Here is a 12,725-nt window from a genome sequence, read left to right as displayed (position 1 = left end):
GTGACCCTTGCCCAAGGGGTCACTCTCCACAAATAACTCCCTGGTGGCCTAGTGGGCCCTACATTAAACAAGCATTTGCAATGTAATCGGTCTCGCCTTTGGGACCTTATATGTACATAGCTATGCAGCACATTAGCCTGCGCCCTGAAACATCTGCTGTTCTTTGACATGGAGGAAAAGCAAGCACCAAACTGTGTGACACGCCAAGTATTGTAAGACATGGGGAGAAATATTGCCTTTCAGCGGGAAATGATATAGTCCAAAGCTCTGTTTTTAATATAAAATCTGGGCCTTCGGTGGTCATATCACTGAAAAAAATATTATTGTCTATGGGTGGTCGTGGAAGGCAATTTCTATGGACTGAAAACTAGAGAATGCTGACGTGATTCTGGTATTTTACTGACCTCTGCTTGTCGTTTTCTATCAAGAAAGTTAAATAGAGTCAGTTGATCAGAAAAAAAAGTCCCTAAGCCGAAGCAGACAAGTCATAGGGCTGATCTCCAAAGCCCACAAACCATATAAACATATAAGTATATACAAGAGGTCTCGAATGCTCGACCTCAAAATGGTGAAATCTGCCCCCACATGGGGGCAGACTGCCAAAATCATAAGCCCCCAAAGGGGAGTGACCCTTGCCCAAGTGGCCACTCCCCACTAAATACTCCCTGGTGGTCCTGTGGGCATTTTTTTTTTTAATAAAGAAAATCTGCACCCCCCAGGGGGGCAGACAAAGCCTGAATACATTGCCCCCAAAAAGGGGAGCAACCCTTGCCTGAGGGGCCGCTCCCCCAAACAAAACAAACAGACTTTTTAAAAAAATGGCCCCCAAAGGGGAGTGACCCTTGCCAAAGGTGCCATTCCCCACTACATTAATGTTAAATGGCCAAAGGGCCGATTTTATTATATAAAAAATGTATGCCCCCCGGGGGGAAGACAAAGCAAGGAAATATTGCCCCCAAAAGGGGGAGCGACCGTTCCCTAAGGGGCCGCTCCCCCCAAACAACAAAATCATGGCCATTTAAAAAAAAAAAGAAATCCCTGGCGTCTAGTAGGTATTCCTGCTACACGATCGCACGATCGTGCAGCAGGAATGCACAAAAGAGGCATTGAGGGAAAGGAAAACCCTTTCCTTTCCCTCGATGTCTCTTTGAAGAAAATCCCCCCCTCCCCAGCCTCAAAACTCACCTCTTAGTTCACCGACGCACAGGAATCAAATGGCTTCCTGCGTGTCGGTGATCCAAGGGAAACCTCAATGATGTCAGTGTGCCTTGCGCGCTGACGTCATTGATGACGCGGAGTGGGGAGCGGGTTGAGGCAGCGGAAGTTCTTCACCTGCATTCTGAAGGAAAAAACCCAGATTGGCTGCCCACGGGGGCAGCGCCAGCGCTTTCCCAGTGGGTGGGTGTCATGATGAGCTGGGCTCGTCATGAGCACACAGCGACTGTGTGCCATGACGAGCCTAGCTCGTCTTGAGCACCGAAGGGGTTAAAAAGTGGCATTGCTTTTGCACTACTCAAAAGGGTGCATATATAACACAACTGTGAATTAGCAAGCCATGCAAGGCCCCCTTGCGTGGTCCTGAGTGGCTTGATAAATCTAAAGTAACACAGCGTAAATAGCTGTGTTGCATTACTCTGCCCCAGGCAGGTGTTCCATGGGTGGTGCATGGGTGTTCTCTCGCAACACCCATAGATTTTGGTGCATTCAAAGACTTATCATAAGTGGTAGACTTGGGAATGTGACAAAATTGCTACACATCCCCAGGGAAGGCTCAACGAGGAGAAATATGTTTATTTCTTCCCATTTAGTCCTCAGGAGATAGTGCAAGGATTCCTGCATTGGCACTAGGCAGTACGTTCTTTGCCAACACTGGGAAAAGCAGGAATGAACTGTATAATGTTAAATACAGCACATTCTTCTACCTTTCCTGTCATGCAGTGCAGCAAGGTGCCTTGCTGGGCTGTTCTGCATGCAAAAAGAACAATTGATGGACAGAATGCAGAACAATGTCATACATTCACCCCAGTACAGAGATCTGGCCCTAAAGCCATAATTTTTTGCTCGCCATGCCATTCTAGTTTGGACCCAGCCATATGCAAATCAGTTTTGACCCTGTGCCCAATGGGATCAGTCCAGCCTGAAGTGCCAGGCCAGGTCCTCCCGGGCCTGGAAACAAGCATCCTAGGACCGGTTTTGGGATTTCAGCCCTCATCAGCAAGGATAGCTTGACTCCAGTGGCATGGAGAGCACGGGACCCATGTCTGGGCATACCCGTCTCACTCGGGGTGACAAATGCAAAAAGAACAATTGATGGACAGAATGCAGAACAATGTCATACATTCACCTCAGTAGAGAGATCTGGGCCTAAATCCATTATTTTTTTGCTCACCATGCCGTTCCAGTTTGGACCCAGCCATTTGCAAAGCAGTCTTGACCCTGCGCCCAATAGGATCAGTCCAGCCCGAACTGCCAGGCCAGGTTCTCTCTGGACTGTAAACATGCATCCTAGGACCGGTTTCAGGCTTTCCGCCCTCATCAGCCAGGGTAGCTTGACTCCAGTGGCATGGGCTTTTCTGCGTGACTTTTTATTAAATATGGCCCTGAATCTGATATGAATTATCCCTTATGAAATTCTCTACTGTCTGTGGCTAGGACTGCGCTCTATAGATACTACTAATCAATACATTTATATAAATTGCACTTATTTCCACCACTTGTCCATTTTTTCAAAGCAAACTAAAAAATACAGCCTTGTTAGTTATGCAATGTGCCCACATACACTCCCCCTCACAGTGATTTTACTAGACCTTTTAACTGACCAACAATCTGTGGGTATTATCCCTCATTTATTATTGTCCACCCGATCACCAACAAGACAAGGCTGTCACCCCTACAATCAGATATGAATGTGCTGCGCAATGTAGGCACATTGAACAGTGTGCTCAATTTAAGTTCTTGGTGGCTGTTTAAATTATTGACGACAATTCTCTGAATGAGGCCTCCCCTCAGTGGCACCGTTTGAGGTTCAGCTCTCCAGTTTGCTTCTGTTCTCTATCTGAGACACCAGCATCTGCTGCATTTTTGTCTGTTTTAGGCATGGGGGTCACTTTCATTCCATGGACAGTTCATATCATTCCTAACACAGCACACCAACTATACCTGGCTGAATTTTCCTTTATGACATTTTAATCTCACAGCATTTTGGCAATTTTTTATTTTTCTTGTTCTGCTGGTTATAAAACACCACTGGTAAAATGCTATGCTCATGGAAGATCAAGAAAAAAGGCAAAAGAAAATAAAGATAAAAATTGGACATTTGCACTGCAAACTGCTGTCCTCCAATATGAATAACCCAATTCACATTGGTGACGGGCTACTGTGGGCCCTATCTATGACTACTGTGGTGCAGTTCAGCACAGCAAAGCACTTTGCTGCACTTTCCTGCTCCACAGGGAGAGGCTAGGTATATGCCATTTGTTTCCAGTACAGTGCATTCCTGTCATGTTACCTTGTGCTGGAGCTATTTTGTCAGCCTAGTGCCAAAGCATGCACCATGGTACAAGGGTATCTGTGTTGTAGGCAGAAGTGTTCTTGCTCAGGGAGGGGCACATTTCTGCACAGAAACAATCCTGAGAGGCTTTTTCCTCTTTCTAGGTGTGCTGCAGAATGTTTGGTGCAATCCCAGTTTTAAAATGCTATGAAAAGTACAGTATTCCAGACATCTTACTGGGAATGTCTGTGACTTGCAAAATCCGTACATTTACACCCAAGGATAGGAGTACTTGTACCGGTGCAATCAGGTACAATGTTTTTTTTCAAAATCTAGCAAAAGCATTTACTGCCATTGTACAAGGAGGAAAAGTGAGGTATGCTGGATCCACATTAGATACCTAAAGTAGACGTATGTCATATGTACTGTGAAGTATGCAGGGCCATTACCAAGAGGGAGCAGTTGCAGAGGTGAGCTGCCCCTCTTCAGGATTTCAGCAAGTGAGGAAGAAGAATAGTGATAGATACCAGAGGATAGTGGTGGGAGGGGAGGGTCACTGCAAGAAATGGAGACTGTTTTGATTTCTTGCCTAGGTGTTACTATAAACAAGCAGAACTATAATTTCTCTAGCAGAATAAGGCAACAGTTGCAGATATTGATTTTTGTGAAATTAATGAACTGGATAACTACCATCATAGGTATATTACTGCAGGGTTTTCATTATACAAACTCTACTTAGGTTGGGTTTTTCTCTTGTTTACTAGCAAAGCTGGACTTTTGTACTTGTCTAAAACTTAAGTAGTATGTTTGTGAAAAAGGTAGCTACAGAGATGCTTCCCACGTGTCTTATTGCAAACCGTTTTAATATCACGTTTTGTCAAATTGCAGCAAGTCCACTTTACAGACAGACTGATATGTTTTGCCAAGTCACATAAAGATGTGCACAGAATGATGCACACACTTACATCTTGGCACTGTGCAGTACCAGATGAAAAAGAAACCTCTAATGATACTAGATTGTTAGTTATCCATCACACTAAGAAATACATTAATATGCTCTTTTGTATGAGTGTTCTGTAGTAAGATACATCAGCCCTCTAATCACTTCTAAAACTCTTTCTTTTTTAACCCCTTCTGTGCTCAGGACGGCCGGGAGCCATTATGAGACACGGTGGGCGTGTGCTCATGACGGCTCCCGGTCATCATGGCACATGGCCCCGAAATCCCTCTGGTGCAGGCACCAGAGGGATTTCTATTTCTCCCCTGTGACCTCGGGATCTGGGGAAGAGCTTCCCCAGCTCCTGAGGCCCCCCCCTGTTTCAGTGAAATGACAAACAGCGCAGCGCGCATGTCGCACTGACACCATTTCACTGAAACCGAAACTGAAATGAGCCTTTAGGATCCCTTCAGTTTCACTTTCAACATGCTCTGTGGGCTATCTCAGCCCCCTGAGCACGTAGAAAGACGGTAGAGGTATCATTGGAAAGGGGAGAATCTCCAAGTAGGGTACCCCTCACCAGTGGAACCCTACTTGGGGATCGTCTTAGTAGGGTGATCCCCAAGGAGGGATCCACCACTAGACACCAGGGAGGGGGGAGCGGCCCCTTGAACAAGGGCCTTTGCTCCCCCCAAATTGTTTTGGGCCATATTCAGTTTTCTGCCACCCCAGGGGGCAAATAGGGGCAGTAGCCCCCAATCTGCCCCCCAGGGGGGCAGATAGCCCACTGGACGTCAGGGATTTTTTTTGTGAAATTAAAATGAGGGTGGGGGTGCCAAAACGCCATCATTATAGCCTTTCTGGGGGCAGAGGGGGACAGGAGCCCCCTATCTGCCCCCCGGGGGACAGAAAGCCCACTAAACACCAGGGATGTTTTGGGCGCATTTGTTTTCACATTGGGGGCTTGCAAAACGGGAACCCCAATGCCTCCAAACCCCTACCAAAATTGCAGCCTTTCTGCCCCCCGGGGGTGCAGAAATCCCACTGGATGCCAGGGATTTCTTTGTGCAATTTCAATGAGGGTGGGGCTGCCTAAAATGGGCACGCCAATGCCCCCATCCTCGCCACTATTACAGCCTTTCTGCCCCCCCAGGGGGCAGATGGGGGCAGTAGACACCCAATCTGCCCCTCCGAGAGGCAGAAAGCCCACTAAACACCAGGGATTTTTTTGGCGCATCTGTTTTTAGGGTGGGGGCTGCCCAAAACGGGAACCTGAATGTCCCCACCCCCCACTGCAGAAATCCCACTAGGCGCTAACGATTACGCGGGCTTTTTTTATGCGTGGGGGTGGGGGCTGCCCAAAATGGGCATACCAATGCCCCCCCACAAAAATAACCACAATCTTTCTGCCCCCTTAGCAGCATATCGGGGCAAACCCCCTTCCCCTGATTCCCCCCAAGGCGGTAGAAAGTCCACTAGGCACCAGCTTTTGTTTAGCAATGTGCATACATGTGGTTTTTGGGCACTGGCGCAGCTAGCATGGAGGAAAACCTATTACACCTGTATATTTTTGAAAACAAGACACCATGGCGAATCCAGGATGGGGTGACTTGAATGGCTCTCACCAGGTTCTGTTACACAGAATCCCTTGTAAACCTAAAATTGTCAAAAAAAACACATTTTCCTCACATTTCTGTGGTAGAAAGTTCTGGAATCTGCATAGATCCTCAAAATTCCTCCCACCCCGTGTTTCCCAAATTCTTCCGAGAAAAATGGTACCTCACTTGTATGGGTAGAACGAGTGCCCGCGACAGGAAATGGCGCAAAATGTAACAGTGAAAAATGTGCAAAGTGCCTAGCTGTAGTTTTTTAACCCTAGCTCTGCCGGCACCTAAGGAAACCTAGCAAACCTATATATTTATGAAAACTAGACAACCAGGGGAATCCAGGATGGGGCGACTTGTCTGGCTCTCACCAGGTTCTGTTACCCTGGAATCCCTTGCAAACCTCACAATTTGGAATCTGCGTGGATCCACAAAATATCACACACCCCGTATTCCCCAAAGTCTTACGAGAAAAATGGTATCCCACAAGTGAGGTACCATTTTTCTCTGAAGACTTTGGGGAATGCAGGGTGAGTGCAAATTTGTGGATCCACGCAGATTCCAGAACTTTCCACCACAGAAATGTGAGGAAAATATGGTTGTTTTGACAATGTTTTAGGTTTGCAAGGGATTCTGGGTAACATAACCTGGTGGGAGCTAGTCAAGTCACTCCATCCAGGATTTCCCTGTGTGTCTAGTTCTCAAAAATGTATAGGTTTGAAAGGTTTCCCTAGATGCCGGCAGAGCTAGATTTAAAAAACTAAAGCTAGGCGATTTGCAAAAAATGGGTAATTTTTCATTGTGAAAATGTGGTGTGTTCACATTGCGTTTTCTGCTGTTTCCTGTCGCGGCCAATAGCCCTACCCACACAAGTGAGCTACCATTTTTCTCTGAAGACTTTAGGGAATGCGGGTGGGTGGACATTTGTGGATCCATGCAGATTCCAGAACTTTCCACCACAGAAATGTGAGGAAAATATGGTTGTTTCGAAAGATTTTTAGGTTTGCAATGGATTCTGGGTAACATAACCTGGTGGGAGCCAGTCAAATCACCCCGTCCTGGATTCCCCTGGGTGTCTAATTCTCAGAAATGTATAGGTTGCTAGGTTTCTCTAGGTTCCAGCAGAGCGAGGGTTTAAAAACTATAGCTAGGCACTTTGCTAAATAAGGGTTATTTTTCACTGTGAAATTGTGGTGTGTCCACGTTGCGTTTTGTGCCATTTCCTCTCACGGGCACTAAGCCTACCAAGACAAGTGAGGTACCATTTTTCTCAGAAGGTTTTGGGGAACGCGGGGTGGGTGGAAATTTGTGGATCCACGCAGATTTTAGAACTTTCCTCTACAGAAATGTGAGGAAAATGTGTTTTTTGTGACAATTGTTTAGGTTTGCAAGGGATTCTGGGTAACGGAACCTGGTGAGAGTGAGTCAAGTTACCCATCCTGGATTCCTCTGGGTGTCTAGTTTTTAAAAATGTAAAGGTTTGCTAGGTTTCCCTAGATGCCGGCAGAGCTAGGTTTAAAAAACTACGGCTAGGCGCTTTGCAAAAAAAGGGTAACTTTTCATTGTGAAAATGTGGTGTGTTCACATTGCGTTTTGAGCCGTTTCCTGTCGTGGGCACTATGCCTACCCACACAAGTGAGGTATCATTTTTGTTGGGAGCCTTAGGGTAATTCATATTTGTAAAGCAACTGTTATTACCTTTTGACTTTTGATGCATGTCTGTCTTCCAAATGAAAGACAATGTGTAAAAAAGAAGTTATTTGGAAAAATGACCCATAATTCTCATGCTAGTATGAGTATTTCCAAATTTGGAAATATGCAAATACTGTTTCTAAATTCTATATTTTATTCCCATTTCAGAAATACATAGGTGTTTTCCATACAGATGTTTCCATGTATACATTCTCCCACAATAATTGCTAGATACCCGGTACATAATAAAAAGCCATTGCATATTGCTGCTCAGTTTTTGGCTCTGGGTTCATCGGGTTCATGGTGAACCTACAAGTCCTATATATCCCCACAACCAGGAAGGTCCAGCGGATGTAACTGTATATTGATTTCAAAGAGCTGTCATAATTAAAAGAAGTTACAGGTGAAAACCTTGACACAAAAGGCTGTTTTTTTCAACAAATTGTCAATTTGTCCTATAATTAACTGTTAGTTTCCATAAAGAAACCTTTATGGATCTACACAAATGACCCCATGTTGAATTCAGAATTTTGTCTACTTTTCTAAAATGTATAGCTTTCCAGGATACATCAGTGCTTTTATATCCATTTCTTCCATTAACTGGAAGGAGGTTGAAAGCACAAAAAATAGCAAAAATAGGCTCTGTCCCAGAAAAATGCCAAACTGTGTAAACATTGTTGGGTTTCTGACAAAAGTCTGTCATTCCCAAAAAATCTGGGAAAATGGTGATTTCAGCCCCACAAACCCTTTTTTGATACCATTTGCAGGGAAAAACCCAGACGCTTTCATTTGCAGCACTTTTTTTCCCATTTTTCACAAACAAACAAAATGAAGCTTTATTTTGGCTAATTTCTGGGTCCCCTCCAGGGGAATCCACAAACCCTGGGTACCTTTAGAATTCCCCTGATGTTGGAAGAAAAGGACATAAATTTGGGAAAGGATATCTTATGTGGTCAAAAAGTTACAAGGGCCTAAGCGCGAACTACCCCAAATAGCCAAAAAAAGGCTTAGCACGTGGGGACTAGCAGCGAAGGGGTTAAATGGCAATTTATGTAAATGTTTGAGGAACTTTATTATAGGAAGCTGATTTATAATGTACATACATTGCTGTTTTTCTTTCTTTACTATTGTTATTTGTTATGTGGACCTCAGCTGGAGTTCAATATCACAGTAAAAGTCTGTATGAAATGCAATGTAAAATAATAGTGCTAGCCAAATCAGTAGTTAAATGTATGTTTTAGATATGTTATGTTACATTTTATTATCATGCTGACACATGTCCTAGCCTTACAATTGCACTTCGGAACTTCCGAGCGATTATGCATGTCCTTTGCACCTGAACCTTCGGCAATACCCTTATTGCATGAACGCGGGGTCCAGCATCTGCATTATTAAGTGCTTCATTTAGCGAGTGCACCTTTTATTGGGGTGGTTAAATATGATTTAATGCACAGACAGGGCTCTGCTCGGCTTAATGAAATGTGTAAGACCTATTTTGGATTTGTTCTCATTTGAAGCGCGTGTCTTAATCTCACAGTTCAGTCTGAGCTGCACATGACAGGCCTAAACTTATTAAAACCAACATTTTGCTCACAAATATTTGCCAAGATACTTCACTGTCTGCTGGCACCTTGCAGTTGATTGATGGCTGTGGTTCTGTGGGAATAGATTTTCCTCTCAGACCTCCCCACTAATTTGCATTGCAGGTTCTATATCCGGAGAGAACTGCACTTCAACATAACTCACTGAGTGCGGGAGATCCCACCTGAGAGCAGCAGGTAGAGGTGAGAGCTGACACCATCACTCATTGAGTGTGGGAGATCCCTCCTGAGCTGACAGAATTGAGAAACAGGTAGGGGTGAGACCTAACTCGGAGAAATCAGAAGGTGAGCAGAAAGAAGGTTCACTGGGGCGGCTCCTCCTCAAGAGCAGAGGAGTATTGCCCACCTATTTCAAGCGCAACAGGTGCACAAAAATAAGTAAAATGGCATGCCAATGCCATTTAACTTATAAACCACAGAGTGTGTGCAGAAGGGAGCTTAATCATTAGATTGCAGGATTACAGCTGCCACTGACATGCAGACAGTATGGCTGTGAAACAGCTGGGAGATTGCTGGCACAGGCACCTAGCCACAAAATAGGCACTGTATGAGAGCATGTCCAGGATTGGTTCTTGAAGTCCCTTCTGTTTCCTGCTCGAGGACACTGATTGGGGAGAGAATCACCTGGGGGTGTAATATTTATGGTGAGTTTAGTGCCGTCACACCGCACCGTATTTTTATAGTTCTAGCTGGAAATTCAGAGGTATATTCTCTTTACAACTTCCTGCTGTTTGAATAAATAAAAAAGCAGATTTCTCAAATGGAAATTTCTGCTAAATGTTTGTTTGAGAAATTTACAGCGAATGGGGAAATTGTATGTGCAACAAATGTTTTGAGAGCAACTTACTTTGCAAACCCTTCTTTTATGTGGAAACCATGTCCTGCATACAATGTATAGGGAACTTGTAGACACGTAAACCTACAAGAGAAATTCCTCCATCATAAGTGGTCCCATCAACTCACTAAAATACCCTCCCTGATATTTCCACCATGTGACACTAAGAGACTAAGACTGCTTTTTTCCTCAGGATGGTTTCCAGCTTGTAGCCCTCTAACCTCTTAGCGAGCTGCTCAGATTCTGACCATCAACATGCCTGACACTATCTACATAGATCATGCAACCCCCTCAAACATCCTTGTCCCACAGCACCATACAGGCCTACAGGATACTTCTCCCTATGATTGTGAATATGAGCTGATTGGCACAGTGGCAACAGCACACTATTGTGTTCCACTGCTCTCTTCTATCATGTCAGTGCACTCCTGTATTGCACTGCGGATCCACTAAGGCGCATTAGTGCTGCCCTATTGTGACATGTCACTGCACTCCTGTGTTGCACTGCGGTTCCACTAAGGTGCATTAGTACTGCGCTCTTCTAACCTGTCAGCGCACTCCTCCATTGCACTGCGGTTACACTAAGGCGCATTAGTACTGCCCTCTTGTGACATGTCACTGCACTCCTCCATTGCACTGCGGTTACACTAAGGCGCATTAGTGCTGCCCTCTTGTAACATGTCAGTGCACTCCTCCATTGTGCTGCGGTTACACTAAGGCGCATTAGTACTGCCCACTTCTGACATGTCACTGCACTCCTCCATTGCACTGCGGTTCCACTAAGGCGCATTAGTGCTGCCCTCTTGTGACATGTCAGCGCACTCCTGTGTTGCACTGCGGTTCCACTAAGGCGCATTAGTACTGCGCTCTTCTAACCTGTCAGTGCACTCCTCCATTGTGCTGCGGTTACACTAAGGCGCATTAGTACTGCCCACTTCTGACATGTCAGTGCAGTCCTGCATTGCACGTCTCATCTGTTGAGAAATGCTGGGATGGGTCACTTGTGTTTCTTGCAACACTACTGAGATCAGCCTGGACTGGCCGACAGCACATGATGTCATTCTGCTGAAATCTGACACCCCCCTATCACAAAGTGCCATTTCTGTCCTCAGCTGCAACATAGTGTCCATAACTCAATCCTGGGAAATTATGCCTAAGAGCAGGTGGTGGGAAGACTGCTGGCATTACCGTCTTCTAATAATGAGTAGGTTGTCAGCATCTGGCTGCACACATCTGTAGATGTCTGGTAGCAACACTAGTCAGTTCTATACTACCAGAGAAAGGACATGTCACAGATGTTTTCATCACGTCTCAGATGAGGTGGCCACAGTTACTTTCTGCTTCACAATTTTAAATCAAGGATTAATAGTGCCACCCTCTGAATTTATTGTATTGCAGGCAAGCCAGATGTGTGAAAAGCTTGTTTTGTAAAATTATTTGTAAGGCAGATGTTGGCAATACTAAGTATTAGAAAGAATAAAAGCAATGTGTACCCACTTTTTTGTTACTCAATTCATCTGTCTTAGAATATTCAAAGGCTGAGCTGGTCAAGGCAAAAACCCTCTTTCGCTGAAGTGTTGGCAGTGCTCCTCTGGACACCCACAAAGGGCTTGAGGTGCCAAGGGGGCCCTTTCCCTTCTGTGGATGTATTACTATCTCCTTTGAGGTGTTAGTTAAATATCAATGTTTTGCAACCAGACTGAAGCTGGAACACATTAATACATAAGACACGGAAGCTGTATTTGGAAGGGTCGACTAAAGTCATCCCTTTCCACACAAGAACATTAATTTTAACAGTTGTAAGCCTTAAATTGAAGTCTTTGTGTCTGTTAAAATCCCGGCCTTAAAAATAAAGTCTGCAATGTGCTGCTCTGATGTAAAATTGCTAATTCTCGTGTAATTCGTGGGATGGGACAAGTTTGCGCTATATAAAACTGCAAAAATAAATAAATACATTAAGTGTGACTGAGTGGTTGATTGCTTGTGAGGACACAAGTATGCTGAAGTGGCCCACAAGACTGTGTGTCTGGAACAATACATGGCAAACAAATGATTAAAATTAAAGCAAACACCCTCACTCCTATTCTTAACACACACACATCCACACTATTCCCACCCATACATCCATACATGGCTGTGTAATGTATAGATTGTAGATATGTATCATTTTAGTGCATGCTATTTCACTTCTTGAATTCAAATCATAGACTTCGCATCCTTGAAATTCTTGGTTTGAATCAAACAACTAGCCAGAAATAAATCTATGTATACTATAGGTTCACTTTGTCAGGAAATTATTTTTGAAATGTCATAGCTGGATTAAAATAGCACATAAAGTAAAACAATAAATCTTGAACTTTTGGGATGCCCCTAGCAAATTAGTAATGTGCACAGTAATCTGAAATTGCACATATTTGTGGTGTATATATGCATCAGATCCTATTGCCAAAGATACTACTGTGGGCATAGCAGATGACGTGATATGTGCAGATTCAAGGTCACCCCTCTTCATGGGCAGATCGTTTGACATCTGTGCCAGGTGTATATCTTGTCTCTCTCAGGTAGG

The 12,725-nt window shown here is 44.5% G+C and overlaps 1 protein-coding gene across 3 annotated transcripts in view; it reads left to right on the top strand.

Moving 5' to 3' along the window:
- Positions 1-9,463: 9,463 nt before the first annotated feature.
- LOC146863727 (uncharacterized) overlaps positions 9,464-12,725 on the top strand; it is a 29,800-nt gene continuing 26,538 nt past the window's right edge. Inside the window, exon 1 of one of the 3 annotated variants that reach the window (XM_085627881.1) lies at positions 9,464-9,507. The gene's annotated coding sequence lies outside the window, so the exon portion shown is untranslated. Of the gene's footprint in view, positions 9,610-12,725 lie in introns of all 3 variants that reach the window. The other 2 variants (XM_085627879.1, XM_085627883.1) reach the window with 2 other exon arrangements.

This window comes from Triturus cristatus, chromosome 2_1 (genome assembly GCF_964204655.1).
Source record: "Triturus cristatus chromosome 2_1, aTriCri1.1, whole genome shotgun sequence".
NCBI classification, from domain to species: domain Eukaryota; kingdom Metazoa; phylum Chordata; class Amphibia; order Caudata; family Salamandridae; genus Triturus; species Triturus cristatus.
The sequence above is the reverse complement of the archived record's forward strand: the minus strand, read 5'-3'. Positions and strand labels throughout refer to the sequence as shown.